This window comes from Mesocricetus auratus, unplaced genomic scaffold (assembly GCF_017639785.1).
Source record: "Mesocricetus auratus isolate SY011 unplaced genomic scaffold, BCM_Maur_2.0 Super-Scaffold_6731, whole genome shotgun sequence".
In the NCBI taxonomy this organism is placed as follows: Eukaryota; Metazoa; Chordata; class Mammalia; order Rodentia; family Cricetidae; genus Mesocricetus; species Mesocricetus auratus.
The window spans coordinates 10,776,694-10,784,024 of NW_024429185.1; positions in this window are offsets into that span (position 1 = coordinate 10,776,694).

Sequence of the window (7,331 nt, forward strand, 5' to 3'; positions counted from 1 at the left end):
GATCAACTATGCAGGGCTCATAGACACTGAAGCCAAAGTCACTGAGCCTCCTTGTGTCTGCACTAGTTTTCCTTTCATATATGTTGTGGCTATTTAGTTTGGACTTCTTGTGGGACTCCTAACAATGGAAGTGATGGTGATTCTTACTGTTTTGCCTGTTTGGGGGTTATTTTTCTTGTATTGGTTTGCCTAGACCAGCACTGATATGAGATTTTGTGCCTAGTATTATCACATCTTGTCATGACATGTTTGGTTAATAGCCCTGGGAAATCAGCTGTTTTCTGAAGGGAAGCCTAGGAGCAGTAGATCTAGAGAGGAGAGGCAGGAGGAGTGGAGGGTAAGAACTTTGTAGTTGGGATGCCTTCTATGAAGAGAAATAGGTAAACAAACAGGCAAGTAAGCAAAATAACAACAACACAGCAAGCAAGACATCAAGATGATATATAAAATACCATGATATATACATATATATACACAAACCCCATGAGGAATACATAATTAAAAAGAAAACATACGTTTGAAAACATACCTTCACAACCTTAAAGTGTATCGGTTTCACTGGGATTAGTTTATTCGCAGTAGTTGATTAAAATTATAGTTCCCAGAGTACTTCACATCTATTTTTCCAGTACTCTTGTGGATGAGTCTTCCTCATATTGTTGTAAACTTAACTTTGGAAGTGAAGACTCTCTCTCTCTCTTTCACACACACACACACACACACACACACACACACACACACACACACAGTCACCCTCTCCCCATTCTCTCTACCTCTGTGTCTGTGTGTATGCATCTGTGTCTCTCTCTCTCACATACATACAGCACACACAGACATACAATACACTCACACACACACAGGACAATTTTAAAATATTGGAGGAATGACTTCATACTATTAATGTATGTAGATATCAACTCTGGAGTTCAAATGAGCTGACTAACCTGTTGATATTCTTCACAAGACCCTAGAGAAGTGGGGATATGGACCAGCAACGTCCAAACCTATCAGCTATCACTCTGCATTTCCAATATGTTAACAATTTTGACTGTTTTACTGGATTGAGTTATGTATACTTTGATGAGTCATTTTTGACCAGTGTTTCTCGCTTGTTCCCATTTCTTTTTTTTTGTTATTTATTACATTTTTTAAATTAGAAACAAGCTTGCCTCACATGTCAATCCCAGCTCCCTCTCCATCCCCTCCTCCTGCAATCCCCCCAGGCACTCCCCAGCCTCCCCTCCTATCTCCACTCCCTTCCCTAGAGGGGATATCCGGAGTCTGTCATTTCCTTCAAGGCAGGGCCTAGGTCCTCCTCCAAGAGTCCAGGCTGAGAGAGCATCCCTCTTTGTGGTATGGACATACAAAGTACATTTATATGCCAGTAATAAATACTGATCTACTGCCCAAGGCCCTGTAGATTCTCCAGGCCTCTTCACTGACACCCACATTCAGAGGGTCTGGAACAGTCCCATGCTGGCCTCCCAGCTGTTGGTCTGGGATCCAAGAGCTCCCACTTGTTCAAGTCAGCTGTTTTTGTTTGTTTCACCAGTCTATTCTTTACCCATTTGCTCATCACTCCTCCCTCTCTGACACTGGTTTCCAGGGGTCCAGTTCATTGTTTACCTGTGTTTGCCTTTGCTTCCATCAGTCACTGGATGAAGGTTCTAGGATGGCATATAAGGTAATCATCAAACTCATTATCAAGGATGGGCATTTAAGGTAGCCTCTTCACTATTGCTTAGTTTGTCAGTTATTGTCATCCTTGTAGATCACTAGAGATCTCACTGGTGCCAGATCTCTCCTCAAACCTATAATGACTCCCTCTCTTATGGTATTTCTCAACCTGTTCTCCCCTATTTTTCCCAACTTAACCTGCTTGCTCCCTCCTGATCTCCTCTCTCCTTCTCTTCTCCCCTCTCTTTTTTCCAGTACCCAGTCCCCTCACCCACCCCCCTGCTCCCAATCTGCTCAGAAGATCTTGCCTTATTCGTCTTCTCTGGGGAATGATGCATATCTCTCTTAGGTCCTTTCCTGTTTCCCAGACTCTCTAGCAGTGGGATTGTAGGCTGATACTCCCCTGACCCATATCTAAAATCCATATATCATTGAGTACATATGATGTTTGTCTTTTTGTGACTGGGTGACCTGACTCAGGATCGTTTCTTCTAGTGCTATCCATTTGCCTGAAAATTTCAAGATCCCATTGTTTTTTTTTTTCTGCTGAATATTACTCCATTGTGTAAATGTACCACATTTTCTCTATCCAGTCTTCAGTTTAGGGGCATCTAGGTTGCTTCCAGGTTCTGGCTATTACAAAAAATGCTGCTATGAACATTCCTCAGGAAAATAGGAATCATTCTACCACAAGACCCAGCAATTCCACTCTTAGGTATATATCCAAAAGATGCACATTCATACAACAAGGATTTGTGTTCTGATTTTTCCCATTTCTTAAGGCAACCTGATATTCTAGAGCTCTAGAGGTATCAGCAGTTAGTCCTGCATATCTAATGTGTTAAGGGAAAAGGGGCTCCTGATAAAGTGGGCACTGACTCAGGGTTCACACTTAACTGAAAGGCGATAGGCTAGAATGTAACACTTAATTCATCCACCTTACTGGGGAACTTGTCTCTGTGGTGGAACGTTCACTCCTGGATTACTTATGCACTTGGAATATCTCTCTGAACATCATCAAATGCTAAATACAGAGGTTAGTCCAATTAGAGAGCTGATGCGGCAGACTATTTTCCATGTTATCCTTCAGGTTTAACTTACAGTGTGACACCTGAGAGCTCAAAGGGGTCAGTGTTATTCCAACCTTAACTAGCAAAGTGGGACAACCAACCAAAGCTACCTGAATGTCCTAGAGTTCTACTACAAATACATTGAATGTTCAAAGTGCAGACCCATTTGAGATTAGTCTGTGTTCCTCATGACTGTGTAGCCTAATATGCACAGTGGTCAATGTTACCCATATCCCAATTCCTGACTCCCATCACTTATAAAGATTGATAAATGGTAATTGTTTTGCATATTTGTTATGATCTAACATGTGTGTGCATGTTTCTATATTAGCATTTAGAAACACAGGAATGGGGTTCACATGTACATGTGAAGAGAAGGAAAGGTGAAGAAAACAGAAAATAAAAAATTAACAAAAGGAGCCAGCTTCCTTCTCTACTCTTTTTTTTCTTAATTTTTTTATTATTTTAAACTTGAATACCTTGTTTCACATGTCAATCCCAGTTCCCTCTCCCTCCCCTTCTCCAGCACCCCTCCACTATCCCCCCCCCCCAGCCTCCCACCCTATCCCCACTTCCTTCCACATAGGGGATATCTACAGTCTGCCATTTCACTCAGGGCAGGGTCCAGGTACTCCCCTAAGAGTCCAGGCTGAGAGAGCATCCCTCTTTGTGTTATGGACACACAAAGTCCTTTTGTATGCCAGGAATAAACAATGATCTACTGCCCAGGGACCCATAGGTTGCCCAGGCCTCCTCACTGACTCCCACACTCAGGGGGTCTGGATCAGTCCCATGCTGGCCTCCCAGCTGTCGGGCTGGGGTCCAAGGGCTTTCCCCTGTTCAGATCAGCTGTCTCTGCTGGTAAAACCAGACCATTCTTTGCCAATTTGCTCATCGCTCCTCTCTCTCTGTCACTGGGTTCCTTGGGTTCAGTTCAGTGTTTAACTGTGGATGTTTGCCTCTGCTTCCATCGGTCACTGGGGAAGACTCCAGGATGGTTGTAGACATGAAATTCATTATCAGGATTGGACATTCAAGATGGTCTCTCCACTATTGCTTAGCTTGCCAGTTGGTGTCATCCCTTTAGATCACTAAAGGTCTCACGGGTGCCAGATCTGTCTTCTAGCCTATGATTCCCTCTTCCCCCTATTCTACCCTCCACTCAACCTTCCTGTTCCCCCATGACCTACTCTCTCTGCCTCTTCTCCCCCCTCTCTTCTTCCCAGATCCCACTCCCCACCCCCACCCCTCGCCGTGTTCCCAATCTGTTCAAAAGATCTTGCCTCATTCCTCTTCTCTGGGGTAACATGCATATCTCTCTTAGGTTCTTTCCCGTTTCCCAGACTCTCTGTCAGTAGAAGTGCAGACTGGCGCTATGCTGATCCATGTCTAAATCCATATATGAGTGAGTACATACTATGTTTGTCTTTTTGTGACTGGGTTACCTCACTCAGGATAGTTTCTTCTAGTGCCATCCATTTACCTGAAAATTTCAAGATTCCATTGTTTTTTTCTGCTGACTAATACTCCATTGTGTAAATGTACCACATTTTCTCTATCCACTCTTCAGCTAAGGAGCATCTAGGTTGATTCCAGCTTCAGGTGAGCTTGGGTCTCTGGGGGGGGACACTCCTCATGCCCCATCCAACACCCATCCCCTCAATCTTCTGGGGGCTGCTCCTGGCATCCAGAGGACCCACCCACACAGGAAAGTCCTGAAAAGCACTACATAGACGAAGCAGAGGAGACAGACCTTAAAATGTATTTTAAGAAGATGATAGAGACCCTCTCCTCTTAATTAAGAAGCTTTGATATTTTCTAATGAAACAAAATATAACAATGTATATTTTAAGCCAAAGAGGGCAACGTTCTAAGATCTGATGATAACCAACCTTCCCGGAAATTTGGATACTATATAATTTTTAATACTGTGCTGTTGACCCCAAGTGAACAGTGATTTTGATTTTCACCTTCAAAACTATTGCTAAATGGCTAGGTAAAAGTCATGTTCTTTTTTCCTTTAAATAGTCTACCTTTGATGCATGGAAATTTGAATTTCTTTAATATTTCTTAGAGATGTTTTATTTACTTTGAGTTTTATTTATTTACTTATTTATTTTTTATTTATTTATTTTGGTCTTTCAAGAGAAGGTTTCTTTGTATTGTTTTGGAGGCTCTCCTGGAACTTGCTCTGTAGACCAGACTGGTCTCAAACTCAGAGAGATTTGCCTGCCTCTGCCTCCCAAGTGCTGGGGTTAAAGGCATGTACCACTTGTTCTTAGAAATACCTAGGAATTATTTATTAAAATCAGATATATAATCTGAGAATCATTAATGCTTCAAATTTCTTTCTAATTTGTTAATTAACTTTGACCTCATTTTATAGAGTTTTTTTCTTTTACTATATAAAAATCTGTTACATGACTACATTTGTTTATTTAGGTATAAGATTAGAACAATCATTTCTAGTTCAAGACTAAATATTTATCCTTATTTTTTCACAATTCTGTCTAAATTCCTTCTTGTGCTTTACTATCTTACCTTATTTAATATCACTGAACAACACTGAGAAAATCTACTGAAGCCAAGCATTGATTTCAGTAGGTCAGCCAGCAAGGAGTCATTCTTTTCATTCAAAATACTTTAAGAAAATGATATCTCAGGTAAGTCTGAGCTCTTGAGCAAGATCAAGGGAAAATAATGTGGTTCTTACAATGCAAGCAGCTAAAATATTCAATATAAGTTGATCTTTTAAAGTAGAGGAACTCAGTAGATATGCAGCTGGATTTATTACAACCATATCTTTGAACAACTGCCTGCATTCTTTGGCTTATCTCTTTCATTACTAAAATACATTACGTAGCTTATCACTGCTGTTGGATTGCAGGCAGTCCAACAAGAAATAGCAAAGCACATTTAGTTATTTGTTGTGAAGCCCAGAAAGAAGATGCACAAGCATTTAGATATATGAGAAACTCACTATGAATTTCAAGTACAAAAGCGTCATTCTGAAATCCTTCAGACACCTTTCAACTAAGCCTTATTTTCACTTTATTCCTGGAGAATATGGGGTTTCATCCTGCTACTGCTGATTTCTAAACATTTTGTAAATCCGACAATTGTTATTTCATATGAAATTTGTAATGGTAACTCTTATTCACCTTTCCTCTCTCTCTTATGAGCTCTCTATTTCCTGATTCTTTGCAAGGCTATGGATTTTTGAGACTGCCTTTTTCAAAATTATAAATGCATTTTATCAGGTAAAAGCAGATGTCAAAGCTTGATTCAGTAATTATCACATAAAATGCAGCTATACATATGTATGACTTTATCAGGTAATACCAGGTCCTGGATATTTATCCCTGAAGCCACAATGATTGCATGTTGTAAATTTATGACTTCATGGTATCCACTATGCTGGATGCTCCCAGCAGTCTCAAATGAGAAAAAAATCCTATCCCTCTCTCTTTTCTGGGATTATGGCAAATATTTAAATACAAATGTGCATTCAAATCTAGGTGGATAGCACTGCTAAGTAAAACAGAAATTACTTGCAAATACCCTAAGGCATGGAAGTTTAAATATGCCATACATTTTTTTCAACATGGGGACGACATTCATAAAATGTATAGAAATTTATATAAGGTCAGAGTTTCTTTAAACTTACAGAGAGCAGAATAGCCGTTTCTCCCTTTAAAATGCACTTCTGTGTTATAATAATTTATTTGAAGATGTACCAGATAAGGCAGGGCTGCTGTTAGGGTACACTGTGGAGCTCAGAAATACTGGGTCAAAACAATAATCGTTTAGTCTACCTAAGTGAATTTGAAGGTAACTACAGCCGAGGATATGACTGTTTCCTTTCCCTTCTGTTTGCAAAATGCTGACTCTTATGGCTTAATTATAATCTCTTTGAGTAACCCAAGCAGATCAGAGACCACCCACACATCCTGTCACACTCATTCATCCAGCCCCATCTGTTTTTCTCACTATGGACCTTGGATCTTATTGTTTTGTTTTGTTTTGTTCTGTTTTGTTTTTGTTTGTTTGTTTGTTTTTATCTATTCAGGTTACTCAGTTTTCTAATTCCCCTGTCAGGTTGTTTGATTCAAATTGCTCCTATTAATATAGTAATTTTTCTTCAACTTTTACAAAATCCCTCCTGACTAATGCCATCCATTATTTTTCTAATCATCGTAGAAAATTTGTAGTAATACACACTTAAAATTTCCCATTCCCATTTTTGCATGGTTTCTGAATCCATTATTGCTTTTCCCAATACTCCATGCGGCAGATATTGATTTGATATTTGTAGATTTGCTATTAGCTTTTATGTTGTACTCTTTTATTCTCAGATTTGGGAAAGGGCAGGAAAAAAGCTCCTGTGCTGCCAACTATGGGGCCAATGAGAACTTCAATCCTAGAAGTGGAAGAATAGTATATGCTCGCCCCAGCTGAGCCACAATAAAAACCCTAAATCAAGAAGCTCTCTTGCTGCCTCGGGCCGTTTTGGATCTTGTCTATGGAGCTGTAAATAATCCTTTCATACCCATTGAGTGTGCTGCATCTTCACCACAAGACAAC